Here is a 15,818-nt window from a genome sequence, read left to right on the forward strand (position 1 = left end):
TTTACAGTGATCGCAGCAAGGTGGTGGGATCCTAATTCATTTAAATAAATAAATGATCTTAATTCATTTATTTCTTTCTGTCTGCCTCCATATCTGTCTGATATTTTAAAGCATTTTCTTAATTATTTAAGGCATTTTAAAAATTATTTAAATTTTCAAGAAGGAAGAAGCTGGATCCTACCAAAAAAAAGATAAAGTAATTTAAAAGAGAAAGGTTGTGGAAACACCAGAAACAGCACTATGCACTGCCTACCAGACGAGAGAAGATAATGCTGCATCCCCCTGACTGGGCATTTCAGTCACTGTTGTGAGCTAAGAAGATTATCCTCTGATACAGCCCAACCTATGTCATTAACCCTGGCGTCCTCTTCCAAATCAGCAGTGCCCGAGCATACCACAGCCTCATGAGAACAAGACAGCAAATGAAACATTTCACAGCCTTGGTGTTTCACAATTGCTTTTGCAAAGTTTGGGAAGAATTGAAAGGAAAATAATATTGGCAACATAAGCAATTGTTCCCACACTGTGTGAATTTAGCAACAAGAAGTTATTAAAAAAAAAAAAAAAAGCCTGCCTCAGCTATTGACTGCCCTGGTCATAAAGATATGGGTGGGGAACCATTATTGTAGAAATACATTCTGGAACCTACCAAGGAAAATAAATGTTAGGACATGGTGATAACATCATAAACAACAAATAAATTAAGCCAAAACCAAACATACTACGATGAGGTATCACCTCACACTGGTCAGAATAGCTATCATCAAAAAATCTACAAACGATAAATGCTGGAGAGGGTGTGGAGAAAAGGGAACCCTCTTGCACTGTTGGTGAGAACATAAATTGATACAGCCACTATGGAGAACAGTATGGAAGTTCCTTAAAAAACTAAAAATAGAACTACCATATGACCCAGCAATCCAACTCCGGGACATATACCCAGAGAAAACCATAATTCAAAAAGATACATGCACCTCAATGTTCATTGCAGAACTATTTACAATATCCAGGGCATGGAAGCAACCTAAATGTCCATCAACAGAGGAATGGATAAAGAAGATGTGATACATATATCCAATGGAATATTACTCAGCCCTAAAAAAAGGAACGAAATTGTGTCATTTGCAGAGATGTGGATGGACCTAGAGACTGTCATACAGAGTGAAGTAAGTCAGAAAGAGAAAAACAAATATCATATAATATCTCTTGTATGTGGAATCTAGAAAAATGGTATAGATGATCTTATTTGCAAAGCAGAAATAGAGACACAGATATAGAGAACAACGTAAGGACACCAAGGGAGAAAACGGGGGTGGAGGGGGCAGGTGGGATGAATTGGAAGATCGGGATTGACATATATACACCCCTATGTATAAAATATATAACTAATGAAAACCTACTGTATAGCACAGGGAACTGTACTCAGTGCTCTGTGGTGACCTAAATGGGAAGGAAATCCAAAAAAGAGGGGATATGTATACATATGGATGGTTTTCTTTGTTGTAGAGCAGAAACTGACATGGCAGTGTAAAGCAACTATACTCCAATTTTAAAAAAACGTCCATTTTAAAGATCTTTTCACTCACCTGAAATTATGAGGGAAGTGACAGAATTCAAAAAGTCCTCAATAATTCCTATGTTCAGGTTTTCAAATGGTACCTAAACTGTCCCATTTACCCCTTTCACCCATGTGGTCATCTTGAAGTAAACTGCTCACTTACAGCTGCTGAAACATCTTTTGCCCTGTGTGGATCTGTCATCATTTCACTTTCTCATATTCCTTTCCCATACAAACTCTAGAAACACAGGCTGGCAAAGAGTATATCAGTTTTACTTAATTGGTTTGAATTGTCTTCACTGAAGAAACTTTTCTAAATATTGGAATTTTGTTCGGGATACACACAGAAGCTGGTTGTTAGCCGAAACAATGAATATGGATATCAAACACATTAGAAGCCCATAATTCATAAAGCATCTCATTTTGTAGAACTCTCAGAATATATTAAGTGTTCAAAATGCTTTGATTAATTGATTTATATAATTAGTTGATAAGTAATGTAATAAGCAATTTTCTCAAAAAAGGACTGGTGCCTACCCTGTGCCTACTGGTTCTAGGCTCTACGGACACAGTTTAAACCTGAGAGGTAAAGAATACGCCCTCAGGTGTTTCCATTATAATGGGAAAAGAAAACAAGAATAAGCTCTGATTGCACTATAAATTCCTACAGATTCTTTTTATTTAATCTACTTTTTTAATTATTAATTTTATTTAGTTTTTGGCTGCATTGGGTCTTAGTTGTTGTGCGCCAGCTTTCTCTAGTTGTGGCGAGCGGGGGCCACTCTTCGTTGCGGTGCGCGGGCTTCTCATTGTGGTGGTTTCTCTTGTTGCAGAGCACGTGCTCTAGGCGCGTGGGCTTCAGTAGTTGTGGCTCAAGGGCTTAGTTGCTCCGTGGCATGTGGGATCTTCCCAGAGCAGGGTTCAAACCCGTGTCCCCTGTATTGGCAGGCAAATTCTTAATCACTGCACCACCAGGGAAGTCCCAGATTGTTTTTTCAACCTATGCTAAACTTGCTGAGACACTTTTCCCAAAATCTATGCTGATAGGTGATTAATAATGAAAATTAAGAAAACTTAAATGTCTCTTTCAAAGGGAGAATTAACCCATTTCTTATTTTTCTTATGCTGAAAAAAAAAAGGTGCTCTATATTTACTGAAACTTTTAGAACAGTTGTCTCATGAAAAGAGAAATTCTGGCTTTCAAGTAACATTTTCTGCAGAGGTATATTCAGTTCAGTCTAAAAACTGATTAGGTTTTCTCTATAGAGATTCTCATAAAACCGATTCCAAGAAAAATCTCTTCCAAATCTAAGATCCTCCAAAATTCATATGACCTGCATATACAGCTAAATACTAAAAACATCTGATATAGTCCCGGTTACTTGAACCTGCAGACTCGTGGAATCATTCAGACGGTGAGGGGGAAAGACAATCACATTAGGGCAGGCAGGTTGAATTCTCAAAGAACTGAAAAGTCTGCATAATATGTATTAAACCACATAGTAACCCACAAACCTCACCAGTTTACCAAAAGTTTTTATGAAATAAAGAGTTGGTGATTCACCTTTTCTATAAGAGACCCAGGGCTCCCTTGAACCACTGATGCAATAGCACAAATGGCATCAATAAATGGTTACTTCACTACTAAAGAACATGGCTTTCTAGTAATTTTATCCAAAGAAAGAGTGTACAAAGCTAAAATAGACCAGAAAAGTCAATGACATTGAATCTAAATGGAACTCCACACTTTTAGCCACGAACTTGTCCTTCCTCAATTTTCATATTATTTTCCCAGTCTCCCCAGGCTCCAAAACTTGGAGTCATTCTTATTTTAGCTTCAAATGTTTTGTGTCCTATATCAAGTGCTCAACATACCTTGCCCTTTCATATTGCGTAGTGTGTCCCAAATTTTCAGTTTCCCCTCTACTCTAGGAGTTCATGTCTCAATACTTGCATTCTGTCACCATCTCTTAACTGACCCTCTGGAAAACTCCTTTATTCTCCAATACATCCCCTTTATTACTGCTTGGTTAGTATTTTCACATTCCAATTTCATGAGATCAACTTCTCAAGAATCTGCAGTGGCTCCCTACTGCCTACTGGATCAAATCCACATTCCTGCCCTGTGCATTTGAGACCCCATTTACCAGCCCTGGCTCACCTCTAAATGGAGAAGCCATGCAGCCCAGGAAATAGCCTGGCTTTGGTGTTGGTGGATCTTGTTTTTAATCCCAGCCCTGTCATATACTCTTTATGCAACTTTGAGCAAGTTACTTAAATTCCCTGAGCTTCATTAAACTCCCTTGAAAAATGGGAATAATACAATCTATCTTGCCAGGTTATTATGAGAATTCAATATAATACCTAAAACAATGGGTTGGCACAGCTCATGTATATTTTCATTCCTTTGTTCACATTAGTCCCCAGACAGGAATGCCCACACACTACCTCTATCCTTACAACAAACAAACAAAACTGCCTTCCAAGGCTGATCTTAAGAGAATCTTCTCCATGAAGACTTTCTACAGCCACTGCAACCCACAGGAATACTGTTTTTTGATTGGTGAAAATTATGTTTATCTAGTAAAGAAGGCTGGCCTCTTTGACCAAGGAAATGATGCAGCTTTGGAAAATGATAAGAAAAGAAAAAACACACCTTCCTAGGTAGAAAGGAGAAAGAATCTTCCAGGAATAAAAGTTGCTTGGCAGAACTCTCTCACATTCGACCCAAAATATTTTCCTTACCCCTGGAATCTCCAGAATTCATCTGTATTGCTCAATCTCAGAGCCATATTTTTCACCAACTTTTCTTTGATCATGTCACTTACATAGGTCTTTTCCTCTCCACCAGTCTTATAAGTTCTTAAGAGAGAAGAATTGTAGTCTCTCATTTATTTTTAATTCTACGTTTACAACAGTTAGCCCAAATTATTTTTAAGTCCTCGATAAATACTGGTGGAAGGATATGTAGGTGGGTGGGTAGGTGGATGAATGGATGGATAGATGATAAACTTTTCATGTTGGGCTCACTTAAGAAGAGACTTTTAATATCTGTTATCTGTAACTAATATTAAACTGTGCTTTGTAATTAAAGCCTAAATTGTTCAGGCAATGCCTCCAAATTGTATACCAGCATAATGCATTTGTTCCCTTGATGTATTTTGATCGCTCACATGTGCTCTTGGATAAAGTAAGAAAATACACCACTAAGATGAGTAAATGCTCCTTGAGTAGAAATATTTAAGAACCTCACTGATTTTAAGTGGGTTGTATAACATAATATATATAATATTTACTATATGATTGGTCTTGGGTATAAATAAAATCCACAATATATTTCCCAAGGAACTATGCTAAATTTTAATTAAGAATTCTTAGAAAAGAAAAATAAGAAGTTATAGCAAAAGAGGGAAATCTAAAAACTGAAAGATATAAGATAGTTTTAACAAGTAAGTAATCACATCTTAAGGACCTATACTGTCACTATTTCATAGCAACATGCCTGAAGGAAAACAATAATTCAGAACTTTGCTTCTCCTTCTCCAGAGAGAAGATATTGATCCCAAACATCAGTCTCCAGCTGTGCCTGAAATCCAGGTGAGATGCTAGAGTGGAGGGAATTCCCTGGGAAACCTTTCTCTCTTTCAACGTTTCTGCCCCCAGCCTGGTGATCTGGATGAATGAACCCTTGTCTTCAGCCAGAGGCCATGGCTAGAAAGAATCTAATAAAATAAACTCTGATAAGATGTTAGCAAAACGGGAACTGCTGTGTGGGACCTATTTGGGACCGTGAAGCCCTTCTACCAAATCTCAAATTGGACCTTTTCCTGTATTTTTAAGAACAGACGTGACTATACGTGACTATTTTTAAAAGAGACATAGTTTTGCTGGAAAATTATTTTCCAGCAAAAGCAGTCCTGGGGCATTCTCTGGCACTGAGACAAAGCGGCTGTCTGCAATCCAAGAAGAGAGCCCTCACTAGGAATCAACCATGCTGGCACCCTAACCCTGGGACTTCCAAGCCTTCAGAACTGTGAGGGGAAAAAAACTGTTATTTAATCCACCCAGTTTACGGTAGATTCTTCTGGCATTCAGATCTTAAAAGGGAGAAGGTCTTGAGCTTCTGTAAGACTCACTGGTTATAACTGTCTCTTGCTGGAAAAGATGATCTTTCACTAGAGAACTGCAAGTATCATCTTCACCTGCTTAATGGGAACAATCCCCAACCCATTTGTTGCCTGAATGTAAAAAACAACAACAAAATAAGATACCTTCACTCTAACAAGAATTTAGCAAATCATACCAAGGATTGTGCTGTGTGATACGAGGGATCGAAGAAGGAAGACAGTAAGTAGTCCACATAATTTTAAAACAGATTTTTTTCCCCTCCATATAATTTGAAAGCTTCTTCATTCGACTCTGAGAAAGACAGGGGAGATTGGTTCAAGATGGTGGAGTAGAAGGACGTGCTCTCACTCCCTTTGCAGGAACACGAGAATCACAACTAACTGCTGAACAATCATCGACAGGAAGACACTGGAACTCACCAAAAAGATACTCACATCCAAAGACAAAGGAGAAGCCACAATGAGATGGTAGGAGGGGCACAATCACAATGAAGTCAAGTCCCATAACTGCTGGGTGGGTGACTCACAAACTGGAGAACACTTATACCACAGAGGTCCACCCACTGGGGTGAAGGTTCTGAGCCCCACGCCAGGCTTTCCAATCTGGGGGTCCGGGAACGGGAGGAGGAATTCCTAGAGAATTAGACTTTGAAGGCTAGCGGGATTTGATTGCAGGACTTCGACAGGACTGTGGGAAGCAGAGACTCCACTCTTGGGGGGAACCCACAAAGTAGTGTGCGCATCAGGACCCAGGGGAAGGAGCAGTGACCCCAGGGGAGACTGAACCAGACCTGCCTGCTAGTGTTGGAGGGTCTCCTGCAGAGGCAGAGGGTGGATGTGTGTTACTGTGAGGACCAGGACACTGGCAGCAGAAGTTCCAGGAAGTACTCCATGGCATGACCCCTCCCAGACTCTGCCATTAGCCCCACCAAAGAGCCTGGGTAGGCTCCAGTGTTGCGTCGCCTCAGGCCAAACAACCAACAGGGAGGGAACCCAGCCCCACCCATCAGCAGACAAGTGGATTAAAGTTTTACTGAGCTCTGCCCACCAAAGCAACAGCCAGTTCTACCCACCACCAGTCCCTCGCATCAGGAAGCTTGCACAAGCCTCTTAGATAGCCTCAACCACCAGAGGGCAGACAGCAGAAGCAAGAACTACAATCCTGTAGCCTGTGGAACAAAAACCACATTCACAGAAAGATAGACAAGATGAAAAGGCAGAGGGCTATGTACCAGATGAAGGAATAAGATAAAACCACAGAAAAACAACTAAATGAAGTGGAGATAGGCAAGCTTCCAGAAAAAGAATTCAGAATAATGATAGTGAAGATGATCCAGGACCTCAGAAAAAGAATGGAGGCAAAGAGTGAGAAGATGCAAGAAATGTTTAACAAAGATCTAGAAGAATTAAAGAACAAACAAACAGAGATGAACAACACAATAACTGAAATGAAAAATACACTAGAAGGAATCAATAGCAGAATAACTGAGGGAGAAGAATGGATACGTGACCTGGAAGACAGAATGGTGGAATTCACTGCTGTGGAACAGAATAAAGAAAAGAGAATGAAAGGAAATGAAGACAGCCTAAGAAACCTCTGGGACAACATTAAACGCAACAACATTCACATTACAGGGGTCCCAGAAGGAGAAGAGAAAAAGAAAGGGTCTGAGAAAAAATTTGAAGAGGTTATAGTTGAAAACTTCCCTAACATGGGAAAGAAAACAGCCATCCAAGTCCAGGAAGCACAGCGAGTGCCATACAGGATAAACCCAAGGAGAAACATGCCGAGACACATAGTAATCAAATTAGCAAAAATTAAAGAAAAAGAAAAATTATTGAAAGCAGGAAGGGAAAAACTACAAAAAACATACAAGGGAACTCCCGTAACAGCTGATTTCTCAGCAGAAACTCTACAAGCCAGAAGGGAGTGGCATGATATACTTAAAGTGATGAAAGGGAAGAACCTACAACCAAAATTACTCTACTTGCAAGGATCTCATTCAGATTCGATGGAGAAATCAAAAGCTTTACAGACAAGCAAAGCTAAGAGAATTCAGCACCACCAAACCAGTCCTACAACAAATGCTAAAGGAACTTCTCTAAATGGGAAACACAAGAAGAGACAAGGACCTACAAAAACAAACCCAAAACAGTTAAGAAAATGGTCATAGGAACATACGTATCGATAATTACCTTAAATGTGAATGCATTAAATGCTCCAACCAAAAGACACAGGCTTGTTGAATGGATACAAAAACAAGATCCATATATACGCTATCTAAAAGACACCCACTTCAGACCTAGGGACACATTCAGACTGAAAGTGAGGGGATGGAAAAAGATATTCCATGCAAATGGAAATCAAAAGTAAGCTGTAGTAGCAATACTCATATCAGATAAAATAGATTTTAAAATAAACAATGTTACAGGAGACAAGGAAGGACACTACATAATGATCAAGGGATCAACTGAAGAAGAAGATATCACAATTATAAATATATATGCACCCAACATAGGAGCACTTCAATACATAAGGCAAGTGCTAACAGCTATAAAAGAGGAAATCGACAGTAACACAATAATAGTGGGGGACCTTAACACCTCACTTACACCAATGGACAGATCATCCAAACAGAAAATTAACGAGGAAAAACAAGCTTTAAATGATACAATAGACCAGATACATTTAATTGATACTTACAGGACATTCCATCCAAAAACACCAGATTACACTTTTTTCTCAAATGCACACAGAACATCCTCCAGAATAGATCACAAATCTTGATCACAAGATTGTGATCTATCTTGGGTCACAAATCAAGCCTCAGTAAATTTAAGAAAATTGAAATCATATCAAGTATCTTTTCTGACCACAATGCTGTGAGATTAGAAATCAATTACAGGGAAAAAAAAGTACAAAACACATGGAGGCTAAACAATACGTTACTAAATAACCAAAAGATCACTGAAGAAATCAAAGAGGAAATAAAAAAATACCTGGAGACAAATGACAATGAAAACATGATGATCCAAAACCTATGGTATGCAGAGAAAGCAGTTCTAAGAGGGAAGCTTATAGCTATACAAGCCTACCTCAAGAAATAAGAAAAATCTCAAATAAACAATCTAACCTTACACCAGAAGGAACTAGAGAGAGAAGAACAAACAAAACCCGAAGTTAGCAGAAGGAAAGAAATAAAGATCACAGCAGAAATAAATGAAACAGAAACAAAGAAAACAATAGCAAAGATAAATAAAAGTAAAAGCTGGTTCTTTGAGAAGATAAACAAAATTGATAAACCATTAGTCAGACTCATCAAGAAAAAGAGGGAGAGGACTCAAATCAATAAAATTAGAAATGAAAAAGAAGTTACAACAGACACTGCAGAAATACAAAGCATCCTAAGAGACTACTACAAGCAACTCTATGCCAATAAAATGGACAACCTGGAAGAAATGGACAAATTCTTAGAAAGGTATAACCTTCCAAGACTGAACCAGGAAGAAATAGAAAATATGAACAGACCAATCACAAGTAACGAAATTGAAACTGTGATTAAAAATCTTCCAACAAACAAAAGTCCAGGACCAGATGGCTTCACAGGTGAATTCTATCAAACATTTAGAGAAGAGCTAACACCCATCCTTCTCAAACTCTTCCAAAAACTTGCAGAGGAAGGAATACTCCCAAACTCATTCTATGAGGTCACCATCACCCTGACACCAAGACCAGACAAAGATACTACAAAAAAAGACCCAATATCACTGATGAATATAGATGCAAAAATCCTCAACAAAATGCTAGCAAACAGAATCCAACAACACATTAAAAGGATCATACACCATGATCAAGTGAGATTTATCCCAGGAATGCAAGGATTCTTCAATATATGCAAATCAATCAATGTGATAAATCATATTAACAAACTGAAGGAGAAAAACCATATGATCATCTCAATAGATGAAGAAAAAGCTTTTGACAAAATTCAACACCCATTTATGATAAAAACTCTCCAGAAAGTGGGCATAGAGGGAACCTACCTCAACATAATAAAGGCCATTTACAACAAACCCACAGCAAACATCATTCTCAATGGTGAAAAACTGAAAGCATTTCCTCTAAGATCAGTAACAAGACAAGGATGTCCACTCTCACCACTCTTATTCAACAAAGTTTGGGAAGTCCTAGCTACAGCAATCAGAGAAGAAAAAGAAATAAAAGGAATGCAAATTGGAAAAGAAGAAGTAAAACTGTCCCTGTTTGTAGATGACATGATACTATACATACAGAATCCTAAAGATGCCACCAGAAAACTACTAGAGCTAATCAATGAATTTGGTAAACTAGCAGGATACAAAATTAATACACAGAAATCTCTTGCATTTCTATATACTAATGATGAAAAATCTGAAAGAGAAATTAAGGAAACACTCCCATTTACCATTGCAACAAAAAGAATAAAATACCTAGGAATAAACCTACTTAGGGAGCCATAGATCTGTATGCAGAAAACTATAAGATACTGCAGAAAGAAATTAAAAATGATACCAACAGATGGAGAGATATACCATGTTCTTGGATTGGAAGAATCAATATTGTGAAAAAGACTATACTACCCAAAGCAATTTACAGATTCAATGTAATCCCTATCAAATTACCAATGGAATCTTTTACAGAACTAGAACAAAAAAATCTTAAAATTTGTATGGAGACACAAAAGACCCTGAATAGCCAAAGCAGTCTTGAGGGAAAGAAACAGAGCCGGAGGAATCAGACTCCCTGACTTCAGACTATACTACAAAGCCACAGTAATCAAGACAATATCGTACTGGCACAAAAACAGAAATGTAGATCAATGGAACAAGATAGAAAGCCCAGAGGTAAACCCATGCACCTATGGTCAACTAATCTATGACAAAGTAAGCAATGATATGCAATGGAGAAAAGACAGTCTCTTCAATAAGTGGTGCTGGGAAAACTGGACAGCTACATGTAAAAGAATGAAATTAGAACACTCCTTAACACCATATATAAAAATAAACTCAAAATGGATTAGAGGGGCTTCCCTGGTGGCGCAGTGGTTGGGAGTCCGCCTGCCGATGCAGGGGACGCGGGTTCGTGCCCCGGTCCGGGAGGATCCCACATGCAGCGGAGCGGCTGGGCCCATGAGTCATGGCCGCTGAGCCTGCGCGTCCGGAGCCTGTGCTCCGCAACGGGAGAGGCCGCAACAGTGAGAGGCCTGCATACCGCAAAGAAAAAAAAAATAATGGATTAGAGAACTAAATGTAAGACTGGACACTATAAAACTCTTAGAGGAAAACACAGGAAGAACACTCTGACATAAATCACAGCAAGATCTTTTTTGATCCACCTCCTAGAGTAATGGAAATAGAAACAAAAATAAACAGATGGGACCTAATGAAACTTAAAAGCTTTTGCAAAGCAAAGGAAACTACAAACAAGACGAAAAGACAACCTCAGAATGGGAAAAAATATTTGCAAATGAATCAATGGACAAAGGATTAATCTCCAAAATATATAAACAGCTCATGCAGCTCAATATTAAAAAAACAAACAGTCCAGTCGAAAAATGGGCAGAAGACCTAAATAGACACTTCTGCAAAGAAGACATACAGATGACCAAGAAGCACATGAAAATCTGCTCAACATCACTAATTATCAGAGAAGTGCAAATCAAAACTACAATGAGGTATCACCTCACACCAGTTAGAATGGGCATCATCAGAAAATCTACAAACAACAAATGCTGGAGAAGGTGTGGAGAAAACGGAACCCTCTTGCACTGTTTTTGGGAATGTAAATTGATACAGCCACTATCAACAGTAGGGAGGTTCCTAAAAAAACTAAAAATAGAACTACCATATGTCCCAGCAATCCCACTACTGGGCATATACCCTGAGAAAACCATAATTCAAAAAGACACTTGCACCCCAATGTTCACTGCTGTGCTATTTACAATAGCCAGGTCATGGAAGCAACCTAAATGCCCATTGACAGACGAATGGGTAAAGAAGATGTGGTACATATATACAATGGAATATTACTCAGCCAAAAAAAGGAACGAAATTGGGTCATTTGTAGAGACTAGATGAATCTAGAGACTGTCATACAGAGTGAAATAAGTCAGAAAGGGAAAAACAAATATCATATATTAACACGTATATGTGGAACCTAGAAAAATGGTACAGATGAACCGGTTTGCAGGGCAGAAATAGAGACACAGATGGAGAGAACAAACGTATGGACACCAAGGGGGGAAAGTGGAGGGGTGGGGGTGGTAGTGTGATGAACTGGGAGATTGGGATTGACATGTATACACTGATGTGTATAAAATGGATGACTAATAAGAACCTGCTGTATAAAAATAAAGAAAATAAAATTTAAAAAAAAAAGCAGTCCTTATTCACCATCCCATTTCTCAAAATTCCCATGGATAAGGTAAATGCTGATGATTCCTAAATCTGATTTATTTATGAAATCAACAAATATTACTTGAGTGCCTAGGAAGTATCAGACACTACCTAAGGCGCTAAAGATATACTACGGTCTTTCTCTACAGAGATTATTATCAATTATGGAAAACAGCAAGTCTAACAACATGTACGAAAGAGGAAGATAAGTGTAATAAGTATAGGTTGCTATGGGAGAAGAAGAGGCAGCCTAATTTGGGTCAGGGGAAAGGTAAGAACACCTCGAGGATGCGCTATTTAAACTAAAATTTGACTTACGAGGAGGAATAAGCTTGATGGAATTGGGTGGGAGAAAGACTGTACAGCATGAAGGCAAAGAGTTTGCTGAGCTGAAAAACAGCATATGCAAAGGCTTAAAGAGACAGCCAGCATATAGGACATTAATAAGGAATTAAAAGCAGTTCTGTAGTTGAAGCTTGGGTGGAGGTGGGGAAGCTGGGGAAGTAAGATAGGTACAGGTCAGGAGACGCCCAGGAGCCAGGAAATGAATTGGTACTAGAGGCAAAGGAAAACAACTGTGTGGATTTCAATCCAGGATTTTAAACAGCCTGGATTTTTAAGGCTGTTCAACTTGAATATGGTTTTGTAAGACATGGCATAAATTCTTGTGTGCTGCATCACATTTTATGCACATAATATGGGGTGTGAAAAATGGTAGATGAGTGTCTGGACTTGACCTTTCTCAAGGAAATCTGCGTAGTACTTTTTAAAGCAGCAAAGAGTGATGGAAGAAGGCAGTACACCATGCGTCAGTTACTAGGTAACAACAATGACAAAATGCTGAGAGAGGTGAGGATGATGTCTCCTCGGGTAGTGTCAGGGAACAAGAGAGACAAGCAAAGGGATCCCATGAGCTCACTTGTACTTGCACAAAAGAACGGCCCCACGTTTCACTTCTAGAGTTGTTCTCTCCAAACCCCATTGAACGCAGACAATAGGGGAGTTGAACCACATCGTTTATCCTGGTCCCCGCATGGGGTCAGGTTGGCATATGACAACAACCGGGGGCTGAAGAGTCAAAGGGGCTAAAGAGGATCTATTGTACCCCTCCCCTTAGGACTTGGGTCACTTGAAGAATGTACACAAGTTCTATGAGTCTCAGCCTTCCCAACTTTCTAAACGTGGTGACAACTGCTACCTTGGAGGGTATTTTGGAGAAGTTAAAAAGAGTGTGTACGAAAGGTGCCTCGACTCTCCCTTGACATACGGTAGGCATTCGATAAGAGGTGGCTCTGGCTGTGATGCTATCAGCTCCATTACCATATGAGAAAGCATGGGGAACAGGGAAGGTAGAAGAAACAGAAGTTTGTTCTTAAGACATTGGTGCCTTGGGAGCTACTCTGTTGAATCTGAATTCCTTGAGTGGCAGAAAGTAAATAAATATTCTCAGCCTGAGGGTATGTGTTCGGCAATTATTTCACAGTTGATATTCACACAGATAGCAGGACTATGACCGTTAATTAAGTATTCACTGAGTAGCCTTTTCTCCCCCAAACAAACATGTAATTAAGATGTCAGGGTGTGGGTGCGTGCGCGCGCTCGCGTGTGTGTGTGCGCGCGCGCGCGTGTGTGTGTGTAGTGATTATTCCTCTGTAACACAGAGTCATAGAATTAGGAAGTTGAAAGGGTCCTTCTGTTACATACCACAAGTTTAATAGAATAATTCTGTGGCCAAATAACAGTCAATTTATTCTCCATTCAATGTTGCTAATCTAATTCTATTCGAGTACGTGAGATTCCTAATGCCTAAAATAGGTAATTCATTGCTCTTCTAAGAGAAACTTAAGCCAGATGAACTTATGAAGCCAAATAAGCCAAATCTGTAAGTATGTGTGGTTCCGAGGGGGCTCGATCCTATGAAGACAGGAGCAGTACCAGAACATACGTGCAGAATAATGTGACTGAATGAGAAAATTAATGCCATGCTTATATCTGAGTTTTGTTACTTCCCACAGATGTGTCATGCTCCATCAGCACCCAATCCTTCCAACAGCCTCAGAAAATTCCTAGAGAGCTATTAAAAGGTAAATCAGTAAGCCCTCTCATTTCATAGAAGATGCAAACTACCACTTGCACAACTAACCAAAAGCAAGAGCCTAAAATATTATAAATGAGAGGGAGAAAGTTATATTAACCATAATTAATTAACCTTTGTTAAGAAGGAAGCTGTATTTGTTCAGGAAAAATCCCTTAGGATAGAAGGTGAGACCCCAGCTCCAGTTTGCCTTAATTTGGGTAAAATTATTCCATGGTATTCCTGGTAAATGTATCCAGGAGGGGAGAAGAAAAGAGAGAAAAAGAAGATAGTGGAAGACTGCATACTCTGCAAGGTGTTTCTTTCTTGTGAAGCTCCCAAATATTTGATAAAATTGTTAAAACTCACCAAAAGCTCAAAAATATATATTTTTATAAAACTCAGTGAAGAATTTTGTTCCATGTTTTGGGTGAAACCAAATCTGTAAGCTTAGGAACAGGGGACAGGGGAGGGGGAGTACAGAGAAAAGCACAGGGGAGGATGCTTATTCCAGGGCACTGGAATTGGATTTGGGTCCAGTTTAATCAAATCCTTACAGGACAGGTGCCTTGGATTATGTGGGTACACAACTTTTTGATTAGTGGCCAGTGAATGTAAATTTATTGACTAAAAATTTCAGCCACAAACTACACGGGGCACTTATTTTACATTTATAAAGTTATTTGCCCTAAAGCTCTGTTGCTTGAGAGATGGGCATACACAAGTCATTTTAAAATAATGGTATCACGTAAAAAGAATTCTTCTGGCTTGTGGTCAATTTTTAAATGATTTTCCCTTAATGGATTAAAGGACATCCATTGCTGACCTTCACTCTACCACAAAGAGAAACTCAGGCTCTCCTGAGATCAGCAAATGGCTACTCGGTGTTCATGGAGAGAGTTCCTTTGTGAAAGGTCTCTACTCAGTATTCGACAAATATCTTTGTTTTCAGAATGCTTCAAGCCAGGAAAGATCAGTACACATTTTAACAGTAACTTTATTTGCAGCCCTTTCCAACAGAAAACTCGCCTGCAAAGCAGACCACGAAAGTGAAGTGCCTATTACAAGATAAATGAGGCAGCTTTCTTATCAAGTGTTGTCCAAGCATCATTAGTTTAATGCCTTCACTGTACATGCCAAAGAACGAGAGATGACAGTCACCAACACAATGCCGGCACACAGGTTAGCGATTCCAAAACCAACCCACCTAATAGAGAAGGTCAGAGGAAAAGAAGATAATAAAGGAGGAGAAAAGAAAATAGCTTCCTGTGGACTGAATCAATTTACACCCCAATAGGTCTTAAAGTTGAGTCCCTTTTTTTTAAGTAGAGATCTTAACAATGTCAAGTTCCCATATCAAGGGCTGTCCAAGGAAATCCTGAAATGATTAGCATCTACCATGGAAGAGTAACATTAACAGGCCCTGAAATCCTCCTTCAATAAGGATATATATTTGGATGCCCCTCTTCAACCAAAGATTAGTCAAGCAGGATGGTTTTCTCCTCCATCAAGTATAATAGAATAACCTACATACCTACAGAAACAGTTTCTAGAACTTATTTGTTTCTTTGCCCTGTTCCAAGTCCCAGAAATAAAAATGATCTTTCCCATGGGGTTCACCTGC

General features: G+C 39.1%; 1 protein-coding gene across 13 annotated transcripts in view; it reads right to left on the bottom strand.

Annotated features, from left to right (window-relative positions):
• The window catches only part of IPCEF1 (interaction protein for cytohesin exchange factors 1), a 195,891-nt gene that overhangs the window by 64,309 nt on the left and 115,764 nt on the right, over window positions 1-15,818 (bottom strand). The window lies entirely within an intron of this gene.

This window comes from Delphinapterus leucas, chromosome 12, assembly GCF_059928025.1.
Source record: "Delphinapterus leucas isolate spDelLeu-1000000601 "Yukka" chromosome 12, BTC_Dleu_Yukka2, whole genome shotgun sequence".
Taxonomy (NCBI): Eukaryota; Metazoa; Chordata; class Mammalia; order Artiodactyla; family Monodontidae; genus Delphinapterus; species Delphinapterus leucas.